Source organism: Bufo gargarizans, chromosome 3 (genome assembly GCF_014858855.1).
Source record: "Bufo gargarizans isolate SCDJY-AF-19 chromosome 3, ASM1485885v1, whole genome shotgun sequence".
Taxonomy (NCBI): domain Eukaryota; kingdom Metazoa; phylum Chordata; class Amphibia; order Anura; family Bufonidae; genus Bufo; species Bufo gargarizans.
This window is the reverse complement of record NC_058082.1, coordinates 163779514-163792036: the sequence shown is the minus strand read 5'-3', so window position 1 is coordinate 163792036 and position 12523 is coordinate 163779514.

Below are 12523 nucleotides of genomic sequence, written 5' to 3'. Positions count from 1 at the left end.
CAGGGACCTGGCAGCACTTGGTGCCCTGGGATGTTGCGCTGCTGCTGTATACAGCAGGAGGAATGATGATGGGCTGATTGTCTTACCTCCACTTGTCAGCGAGTGCAGCGCCGTTACCTGTGCTCCCGCTCTGCCTCCCCTGCACTAACTCCTCTCCCCCCGCCGAGGCTCTCTCACCGGGACTCGGGCTCTGATGATAAGTATCGGCCAGGCTCCTGTAAAGGCTTCGCCATTTTTAACTGCCCTGGAGATGACGCACGCTGCGACCGATAGACGGCGAGAGAGAGTGGCCAAACCACGATGGAGCCGAAAGCTGAGGGGTCCAGGCAGGGTGGCAGTCCGAGCCTGGGCTCGCCGCGCAAGTGATTAAAAAAAAAAGCGGTCCTAACCCTCCAGTGTCTGCGCCCGGCTGCTGGGCCTATTTTCAAGCAGGGGTAAATACCCAGGCGCCAGGGCAAAATTCCTAGTCGCCATGGCGACCTGGCGCCTGGGATTTGTCGAGCCCTGCTCTATAGTGTAGTGGTTAACATCCTTGCCTCTAATGTACAAGGTTGGGAGTTCAAATCCTGGCAGAAACATTTCAGAAATACAGTTTAAATTTATATATTAAATTATTATTTTTTGTAATTGTAAAAAATGTATGGCACAAAATAAATATGTAATTAGTAAAAATAAAATAAAAAAATATATTAAAAAAATGTAATATATATCCGTATTTTTCGCCCTATAAGACGCATCGGCCCATAAGATGCACCTAGGTTTTTGAGGAGGAAAATAAAATAAAAAATATTTTGAACCAAAAGGTGTGCTTTTGGTGGGTTTTGAACGAATGGTGGTCTGTGGATGGCACTGTTATTGGGGGATCTGTGGTTGGCACTGTTATGGGGGCATCTGTGGATGGCACTGTAATGGGGCATCTGTGTAGTGAATGGGGGCCGGCATCTGGTTCTGTAATGGCAGTGGGGCCCGTTGCAGTCACTGTATTCTACTACACCGTGCCCTGCTCATAATCATATCTAACTTGTGGGTATTGTTAAAGTATTCAAATCATCTTAAATCCAGCGCTGTACTACTTACTACTAACTTCTTGGCAGTTAGGAGGCCGGGTGCTCGCAGCGTAGCTAACTACGTCATACACCTGCGCCCCCTGCTTCATTCATAAAGTGGGCGAAGCAGGTGGGTGACGTAGTGAGCTACGCTGCGAGTGCCCGCCCGGCCTCCTGACTGCCAAGAAGTTAGAAGTAAGAAGTACAGCGCTGGATTTAAGATGATTTGAATACTTTAACAAGTTAGATATGATTATACTACAGTGAGCGTGGGGGGGGGAGTGCGTCTTATAGGGCGCAAAATACGGTATATACAGTATATCAGAAGTATGATTTATATACACTCACCTAAAGAATTATTAGGAACACCTGTTCTATTTCTCATTAATGCGATTATCTAGTCAACCAATCACATGGCAGTTGCTTCAATGCATGTAGGGTTGTGGTTCTGGTCAAGACAATCTCCTGAACTCCAAACTGAATGTTAGAATGGGAAAGAAAGGTGATTTAAGCAATTTTGAGCGCGGCATGGTTGTTGGTGCCAGACGAGCCGGTCTGAGTATTTCACAATCTGCTCAATTACTGGGATTTTCACGCACAACCATTTCTAGGGTTTACAAAGAATGGTGTGAAAAGGGAAAAACATCCAGTATGCGGCAGTCCTGTGGGCGAAAATGCCTTGTTGATGCTAGAGGTCAGAGGAGAATGGACCGACTGATTCAAGCTGATAGAAGAGCAACGTTGACTGAAATAACCACTCGTTACAACCGAGGTATGCAGCAAAGCATTTGTGAAGCCACAACACGCACAACCTTGAGGCGGATGGGCTACAACATCAGAAGACCCCACCGGGTACCACTCATCTCCACTACAAATAGGAAAAAGAGGCTACAATTTGCACGAGCTCACCAAAATTGGACTGTTGAAGACTGGAAAAATGTTGCCTGGTCTGATGAGTCTCGATTTCTGTTGAGACATTCAAATGGTAGAGTCCGAATTTGGCGTAAACAGAATGAGAACATGGATCCATCATGCCTTGTTACCACTGTGCAGGCTGGTGGTGGTGGTGTAATGGTGTGGGGGATGTTTTCTGGGCACACTTTAGGGCCCTTAGTGTCAATTGGCCATCGTTTAAATGCCACGGGCTACCTGAGCAGTTCTGAAGGCAAAAGGGGGTCCAACACCGTATTAGTATGGTGTTCCTAATAATTCTTTAGGTGAGTATGTATATATATATATATATATATATATATAGGTCAAAGAAGTAGGACTGCACTCCAGAATCGTGGTAAAACAATAGTGATTTATTCACCCATAATCTGGCAAATCTTGCGACGTTTCGGCTCACAAGAGCCTTCCTCAAGCATGGAGACAGTGAAAGTGAAGACATATAAAAGCATTTTAAAAGTGTCCAACCCATCAGGGTGTGGTTACAATCAATTTAAATTACATACATCTGATACATGCGGATAAATAAAGTGCTTATGCATAAAGTGTCCAGTGCCGTACGATCTACAACTGCGGGATGCTATTCCCTGCGTGTAGAATAAAACATGTACACAACTTTGTTTTTGATTGAATACACAATTCCAAAAGTGCTAGTATAATAAATGGGGATCATAGAAATTCGACCTTAAGCAGCCATGGGGCCCGCATATACCGTCACGTTCCTTGAGCGTCTCCATCTCTTCATTGCGCATGACCAGACTGACATCATCGTATGAGTCACAGTGCAAGGATCGTACGCATGCGTACTGTGAAACCGACCTAAAGCCGCCATTTTGCTTAAGGGAAAGGAGCCCTATAGTTCCGTTTATATTCAATGCCTGAATGCTGGCTGGACAGAGTGATTGCTGAAAGAAATATATATGACCGCTGTAGGGATCTCCTACATGTGCCGGCATTTGGACCGGGATCCCGACCTTTCGGCGGGACACCAGACCAAAGGGACGCGAGTGTCAGAGGGGGACACTTCCCTGAACCCCGCCGACAGTCACAGCCCGGTTGCTGGCGATAATGCAGTCGTGGAGGGATAATCCCTCTAACATTACCAAGGCAATATCACACTAAAGAACAGTTGTATGTCTGGAATGGCGCATAAAAGAGAGAACGCTAATGTCAGCATCGGGCCACATCGCTTCCAAAAGGTCAAGGTTCAAGGATCCCCATCCAATGTTGTGAAGATAAAAATTTCTAAAAGGCAAAGAGAAATATATGCTTTAGTTTCTAGATATATATTATTATGTTATGATTACACATTGTTCTTTCACAATTCTCCTGCACTATTATACACATATGAGAAAGGTCCACCGCACACATGCAGAGGAGACAAGAGCGAGCCACAGATCCAATGGCTCTCACCTGAACTCCACATTAAGACCTTTGGGGTGCAAGCTATCTAGATTATATATCCAACGTAACTCTCTTTTCTTCAAGATTGTAAGGCGATCACCGCCTCTTCTAGGTAGTGCAACTTGGTCAATTATCCAGCATCTTAGATCCCACTCAGAATGCCCAAGGGATCCAAAATGTCTGGAGACTGGTAGATGAGTACGTTTTTTCCTTATTTTGTTTCTATGATTATTCAACCTCAATTTCAATTCTGTGGACGTTTCTCCAACATATATTAGGTTACAAGGACAAGCCAACACATAGATTACATATGATGAAGAGCAATTCAGATGAAATTTAATAGGATATTCCTTGTTTGTGGATGGATGTATAAAGGACCTGGATTTACAGATATAGCGACAATTGACGCAGTTGAGACACGGATAGCATCCCAGCACGCAGGGAATAGCATCCCGCAGTTGTAGATCGTACGGCACTGGACACTTTATGCATAAGCACTTTATTTATCCACATGTATCAGATGTATGTAATTTAAATTGATTGTAACCACACCCTGATGGGTTGGACACTTTTGAAATGCTTTTATATGTCTTCACTTTCACTGTCTCCATGCTTGAGGAAGGCTCTTGTGAGCCGAAACGTCGCAAGATTTGCCAGATTATGGGTGAATAAATCACTATTGTTTTACCACGATTCTGGAGTGCAGTCCTACTTCTTTGACCTATACTATTGGGGATTGCCGTTGCCCTACGTTGGACCTTGCACCCACACCTTGGTTGGTGCTCCCGCTGGACTTTCTCTTTCTATATATATGTATATATATATATATATATATATATATATATATTGTGGTAATGTGAACAGTGCTGGAAGGTGTGTTGTCCCACTTCAGGTACCTCAGATGGGTGAGACAGATAAAATCCAGAGAGTGGCAGTAGTCTCAGCAAAGCATAGTTTGCTGAGACATTTTTTGTATACATTTTCTGGGCTGGATTTTACTTGGACTGGTGGCTAGGCTTGGTAAGAGGGAGTTGCCAGTCCACACCCTTCCAGTACGGGTTTTCCTTTCTAACTGAGGTGATCGCAGGTGAGGCCTGCTGTAATCAGGCTGGCATAAAGCGCCTCAGAGTAGGTCAGTCTGGGGAGAGATACAGAGACCCAGAGCAGAGGCTCTGTGTGTGATCTCAGCTTGCCAGGCTGAGAGACCAGGGCATTGTGACAGCCCGAAGTTTGGGGAACGACGTGACGCCGGGATTCAAGGGTCACAAGGCCGGAGTCGGGAGGACTATTGGGCCACACTTCCCCATACAGGTACGGGACTGATTACAGCTGGAGAGGCTGGGGAACTACGGGCTGAGGAAAAGCCGTATATGGGTTCCGTGTGTGAACAGGGTTCTGTAGCTGAGTCAGGGCCACGTTAACAGGTGTAGTGAGAGCCCAGCCGGGCAGGTATTTATTTTATTTTAATGTATGTGGGAACCTCATCACACCCAGTGATTATTAACTGGACTGTTCAGTGTATGAAAAATGTCCCAAATAAATGCAATGTTTGGCCCCGAAAGCTGCGGTGGATGACGATTCTTGTGAGAATGACCCCCCAAGTACAGCGATCCCTTAACAATATATATATATAAAAAAATGTTTCTACCGGGATTTGAACTCCCAACCCCTTGTACATTATAGGCAAGGACATTAACCACTACGCTATAGAGCTACATGTTGACCTGCGCAGAAGTCTTCTGCTGAATAGGAATACTCACTACATCAGAAACTACTATGAGGTTTTTCTGACACCGTTTAGGATTCAGCTTTATAGCTGAGTGGATAAGGTCCTTGCCTCTAATGTACAAGGGGTTGGGAGTTCAAATCCCAGCAGAGACTTTTCAGAAATAGATGCTAAATTTCATTTAAATACACTGACTCGCGCACACGTGGTACTCCGTGATGTGCTGAGCATAGCGATGCTTGAGCCGAACTGGTGTTCGGCCAAGCATGCTCGATCAACACTAGTCGGTGTTGATTTTGGGATGCAATCTATAGGTCATCATTAATTTTGGGGTCTGTTCATTTTGGGATCTGTATTCAATTTGGGTCTGTTCTGGGAGTCTATTAATTAGGGCTGCAGCAATCGACTATTTTTGTAATCGAGTATTCTATCGATTAATCCAACGATTAATTGAGTACTCGAATTAAAACTAATTAAAAGAACGTTTTTCTGTATGAAAACTCATCATCCCCCCATGTCATCAGGTTCCCCCATGCCATCAGGCTCGCCCCCCCCCCCCGTGCCATCAGCTGCCCCCCAGTGCTATCAGCTTTCACCCAGTGCCACCATCTCCCATCGTATCCGTGTCCCCAGCACCAGTGAAATAAAATACTTACCTCTCCTGTAGGGGTGCCGCTCCACAGCTCGTCCATCTTCTTCTCTGCGCGCTGCACTGTCATCTTGACGTCAGACAGCGTCAGGTCATAGTGCGCCCTTATGTGCACTATGTCTTGACAATGTGTCAGGAGGAAAGTGCAGCGCGGTGCGGGCCGGCGGATGACCACGGAGCCATGAGTAATAGCAAGCTATTCACTCACGCTTCGTGGTCACATAACACAAACGAATCTTCGATGCAAAAAATTTGCATCAAGGATTTTTTTGTGTTGAATTATTCGATTCAATTGAGTAATCGTTTCAGCCCTACTAATAATTTTAATAGGTTTTCAAAAATAAATTTTACATGGCTGGACAACCTCTTCTTAATACAGCACAGTAATACAGACCCCAGATGAGACCCCAAAATGACAAATGCGCCTCTTCAGGCCTCTGACAGCATTAGTGCGCGAAACGGCCATTGCCGCTGTGCATGTATGAATTGCTGTCCGCCCCTGCACGCCCCGACAGTTAAGTGTTACCTGTATACCAGATGAAATAAAGGCTTTTTGGATTTACTACTGCTGGGTGAGTGCCGCCTTATTATCTTCTGTCCTGTGGAATCTTTTGGCTATTAGCTTTTGGCGTTGCACCACTGAGCTTTGTCAAGGTGCGCTTGAACTTCCGCTGTGTTACCTGTGCTACAGGGAGTGACCAGGGGGTTTAAGCTGTGCCGCCCAGCTTCTTCGTTATTTGCATATGAATCAGAATTAGTTTAGTGGTCTGTCTGAGTTTGTATAATGAGTTTGGGGGTCTGGGAGTCTATTAATTTTGGGGTCTCATCTGGGGTCTGTATTACTGTGCTGTATTAAGAAGAGGTTGTCCAGCCATGTAAAATTTATTTTTGAAAACCTATTAGATTGTAATAAAACCCTCCTCCTGGCAGGTTCTCCTTCTTCTCAAGGACGTTTTTCAGAGACAGTCTTATGACCTCCACACATGATCTCAAACACACATTTATACCCAGGAGTTATTGCTTATTATTGTATATGTTTTGTCACGGTTTTTGCTGTGAATCGAGGCAAATGCCACAATAAAAATGCCACAATTATCCTCCCAGACTCAGATTGAGGAGTGAGGGGCTGGAGGCTAAATTGCCACCCCCTGCAGTCCTAGCACAGTGCCACCTGAGGTGAGAGGCTTCATGTGCCTCATGAATGGTGAGCCCCTGACTACAGGGATTAAAGGGGGTTGTCTCATCTCAACATTTGTGGCATATTGGCAGTATATGCCACAAGCATAAAATAGATGTGGGTCCCACCTTTAGTACCTGCTCTTATCTCCAATACAGGGACCCTGAAGTGAAGGAGCGCACACTGCATATGCCTCTCCATTCACTATTATAAGACTTCCGAAAATAGCTGAGCAAGCTTGGCTACTTTCAGAGAGCAAGCCGTGCAACCGTAGCCACCTCTCCATTCACCGCTATGGGACTGCCAGAAATAGCCATGCCAGCGCTTGGTTATTTTCAGAACTCCCAGTGAATATAGGACAGTCATGCATGCACGGTGTGTTCTCCCTCCACTTTAAGGGCCCCAATCTAGAGATAGGTGAGGGTCACAGAGGTGGGACACACACATATCTGATATTTGTGGTATAACTTAGCGTTGATGGGAACACCCCTTTAGTTCCCCATGACACGTAAAATTAGCAAATAAATGACAGACTGCTAAAATCAGTGAGGGCAGCATACAATGGATGTCAGGTTTCCTATAAGATACGGCTATATGCTATCTAGTGAATAAAGGAGAGCAGTGTCTTCATATCCAGGGCCAATGCAAATAATCATATAAGAGTTCTTCTCCATCAAGTTTATATGACAGCAAAGACAAAAGCATTCTATGCATAATTCAGGCAGATGAGTCAGTGCAAAAGAACGGCTTACGTTGCAATCTTGAGTAATGTTTTGGGGTGCAGTAAACACACATGCTTTGAACTAGGGAACTTTGGGGAGTAAAAGTCTCCTAATGTTTTCTCTAGAGTTGGCAGATGTAATAACGTCTTTGTTGGCTGGACTTATTTTTCATAATTTTGAGACTTTTGGAAAGGACAGCTAAGTGAAAACATCTCCAGCCATCTGTATGCAGCTGCTAATGACACCAGTATACAATGGTAGAAAATAAAAACAACAACCGCCTGCTGGATAAGACGTAGAGCTGTGGTTTATTGGAAATGTGTATCTCCAGATGGCTACACCTGCTTAATATCCCAGACGCATCTCGAATGTGGATCTTATTTAAAAATGTTTTGTTAGCAGTGGTGGTTTTCATGGGGGTCAGACCGGGTTGACTAAGAGGCAACCTTTATTTAAAAAATAACATGCCAAAAAGACCATTGAAAGCAGGGTATTATGGGCCACTCCTTGAAGTGGACCAGCACCATTGACACCAGCTGTTCATTAGCATCTGTACATGTCTTATGTGCAGAGAACGCTCTGTGTACATCACTACAGAGCATGTTGGTGCTTTATAAACACCTGGAAATCAATAAATGTTACAAGTCATATAATGCAGCTTGTCAGGCTGGTGTAAAGCTGAGGGCTGAATGCTAGATTGGCAGACAGCTATTCCTCTTGACATTTCCATATACACGAATGCTTGGCTCGGCTGACCATGCATGCTTTTACAGTGGCTTTTTTCCTGTAGGAACAATAAAATGGGCATGCTTCAAAGCTGGACAACCCCTGGGGTCCTCTTGAACATAATAAAATCCTACCCCCCTGCTTCCCATCTCCACAGGACCAGAAAGGGGCTTGGTCCCATGACCTGTGTGGCCAATCACAGCCTCAGCAGTCACAGTGGCTTGAATAATATGTTGCATCAAAAGGAGGCCTGGGATTGGCTACATTAGTCACAGGACCAAGCCGCTTCCTGGTCCAACAGGGACTGTGAACAGCTAAGTTGAGTTTTTTATGTTCAGAAGAACAGGATAGGAGCCTAGAGGTTGTCAGTTCCAAGGCCAGACAACCCTATTAAACATGTCCTATTCTTTTATTTTCCAAATATGAGCTGACTGGGGGGGAGCTGGGAAGCTCCCATATACCTTGGATAATTTTTGGTCTGACTGATGTCTTCAGGTGCATTGTAGAGGCATGTCTGGCAGTCAACAATCTCTCACTAAGAGGTTCACTACCCAGAAGTAGCCTCTGACAGCCCTTTATTTATTAATTTTTTGGGCAATGAATATATATTTATATATTCTGAAACACTCTGCCCAGCATCTGTTAGAACGGGAGAAGAAGGAGGACGTGGAGGAGGCTGATAAGTGCCTGGTGTGGGAACCAGAGTGACACAAAAGGACCTGGCTTTGTTACTGCAGTGATGCCTCACCGCTGCCATTGACAACATTCACTCAGTGCATACCTTCCACCCATCCCAGACCTGGCAGGCATTCCTGGTTGTCAGTGGCTGTCCCACGGTCCTGGGAGGCCCAAGGTATGTTCCACTTTCAACTGTCTCTGTGTTCTTAGGACACAGGGATAGTTGACTGCAGTGGTGAAGCAGAGAGCTGCATGCTTCCTGCTTCACCATTCAACTGCCAGTGCTCCCAGCAGCCATGATGCGGTCACACATTGAGCTGTGTAGGAGGAGCGTTTAGGCCCGGGAATCATCCTGTGAGCTCCTTCTACACAGACCAGCAGGCGTAATGTGCAACAACATTGTGCCTTCTGAGGAACGCTGTATGTGCTCTGATCATTTGGGGGGAATGGTTTAGTTTTATAAAATTTGCTGTGATGTTGCTATTGTGTCCCTCCTTGTCATTTTAATAAGTTGGGAGGTGTTCCAGTGGGCAGTAAAAGACATGTACTGTCCCTGCCTGTAACAGCTACTCCATAGTAGTGTGCACCTTGCAGGACAGCGACAATCGCAAGGTGTGGCCCCAAATTTTCTGCCATGTGACAATACAAGGCAGGGATGGCTTTTTTTTGAGAAATAATGGTGACTAGGTATCTTCTGATGAGGCTGAGCAAATGGTACGACAGCGTCTGCACCACCAGCAATTTGGCCAGCTGGGAGTTAAACTTCCACATCAAATTATTGGGCTCATTTAGTTGTTTTCTGGCCACACAGAGGGACAATTAAATTTCCCCCCTCTTCTACAAACACACTGCACACTGGCATTGACAATTTACAATGGTAATAACACAGTTTTTGCAGTTGAATGCTTTTGCTATACCTACACGATATCTTGAAGTAATACAACACATTAACTAAAATGGGTATACTAATGCACTTTTTGCAGTAGAAAACATTCACAAACCTATACTAATGGCTTTATTGCAGTAAAACGTCTTTGCAACTTTTCTCTAACTTAATTTTGCCTAAATACAATGGATTTAAAAACACAGGCATACAAATGGCATTATTGCAGTAAAATGTCTTTGCAACTTTGCTGTAACTAAACGGTATCTTGTGATAATGTTTTCGCAAACATGGCTATACTGATGCAGTTAAGTGCACTGAAAATGCTCAATTACAAACAGTATATGGACGTTTTTAGGAAAAGGTAGCAGCAGCAGAATTAGTGCTATTGGAGTGCTCGCAATATGCCTATAAACTGCAGAAACTTGATGTTTGTAGTTAAAATAAAGTTGGCTGGCTGTCCATATACAGAAACAAATGAGTTTGTGGCAGGATTGAACTTGCCAGCGAGTTGTTTAAACTATGAAACACACAACTCGGAGTGACCAACCCCTCACTCTCTGTGCTAAGCTTTCCCGATAAAACCTTAAAATCTACCCAATTATATCTCCCTATAGTGTTTTTCTAGTGCAACTTGATTACTGGCTTGTGTCTGCTCGGCAGTTGTTTTTTGGCAGGTATAGCCACAGCACCTTCTCTCAGGTCACAAGTGAAACACAGAATGGCATTCTATTGCGTTCTCATCAGGACCTGCCAGAATTCTGCCCCTGATTGGCCTATCAGGCTGTCAGCCTCTGAGCCAATCAGAGCATAACCTCCTCCTATGGTCATGTGATCCTCCATTCTCTTCCTTCCTGTCACTTTCTCTTACAATTTTCACAGTAAAATGGTGCTGGCCACCATTTTTTTTGCATGATTTGTCCAAAGTGAATCACAAAAACTTTGGATTTGTTTGGCAGACAAATTTGTGTGAAATTTATAATGAATATGATTAATTTAGAATTGATTTGCTCATCTCTATACTATAAAAAATTTGCTAAGTACCTTCATTTATGTAGTGAATATGGCATTAGTACAATTTATAATCTACAGTACAGACCAAAAGTTTGGACACACCTTCTCATTCAAAGAGTTTTCTTTATTTTCATGACTATGAAAATTGTAGATTCACACTAAAGGCATCAAAACTATGAATTAACACATGTGGAATTATATACATAACAAAAAAGTGTGAAACAACTGAAAATATGTCATATTCTAGGTTCTTCAAAGTAGCCACCTTTTGCTTTGATTACTGCTTTTCACACTCTTGGCATTCTCTTGATGACCTTCAAGAGGTAGTCACTTAAAATGGTCTTCCAACAGTCTTGAAGGAGTTCCCAGAGATGCTTAGCACTTGTTGGCCCTTTTGCCTTCACTCTGCGGTCCAGCTAACCCCAAACCATCTCGATTGGGTTCAGGTCCGGTGACTGTGGAGGCCAGGTCATCTGGCGCAGCACCCCATCACTCTCCTTCATGGTCAAATAGCCCTTACACAGCCTGGAGGTGTGTTTGGGGTCATTGTCCTGTTGAAAAATAAATAATGGTCCAACTAAACGCAAACCGGATGGAATAGCATGCCGCTGCAAGATGCTGTGGTAGCCATGCTGGTTCAGTATGCCTTGAATTTTGAATAAATCCCCAACAGTGTCACTAGCAAAGCACCCTCACACCATCACACCTCCTCCTCCATGCTTCACGGTGGGAACCAGGCATGTAGAGTCCATCCGTTCACCTTTTCTGCATCGCACAAAGACACGGTGGTTGGAACCAAAGATCTCAAATTTGGACTCATCAGACCAAAGCACAGATTTCCACTGGTCTAATGTCCATTCCTTGTGTTCTTTAGCCTAAACAAGTCTCTTCTGCTTGTTGCCTGTCCTTAGCAGTAGTTTCCTAGCAGATATTCTACCATGAAGGCCTGATTCACACAGTCTCCTCTTAACAGTTGTTCTAGAGATGTGTCTGCTGCTAGAACTCTGTGTGGCACTGACCTGGTCTCTAATCTGAGCTGCTGTTAACCTGCGATTTCTGAGGCTGGTGACTCGGATGAACTTATCCTCCGCAGCAGAGGTGACTCTTGGTCTTCCTTTCCTGGGGCGGTCCGCATGTGAGCCAGTTTCTTTGTAGCACTTGATGGTTTTTGTGACTGCACTTGGGGACACTTTCAAAGTTTTCCCAATTTTTCGGACTGACTGACCTTCATTTCTTAAATTAATGATGGCCACTCGTTTTTCTTTAAAAGGGTGCTTTTTTCTTGCCATAATACAAATTCTAACAGTCTGTTCAGTAGGACTATCAGCTGTGTATCCACCTGACTTCTCCACAACGCAACTGATGGTCCCAACCCCATTTATAAGGCAAGAAATCCCACTTATTAAACCTGACAGGGCACACCTGTGAAGTGAAGACCATTTCAGGTGACTACCTCTTGAAGCTCATCAAGAGAATGCCAAGAGTGTGCAAAGCAGTAATCAAAGCAAAAGGTGGCTACTTTGAAGAACCTAGAATATTACATATTTTCA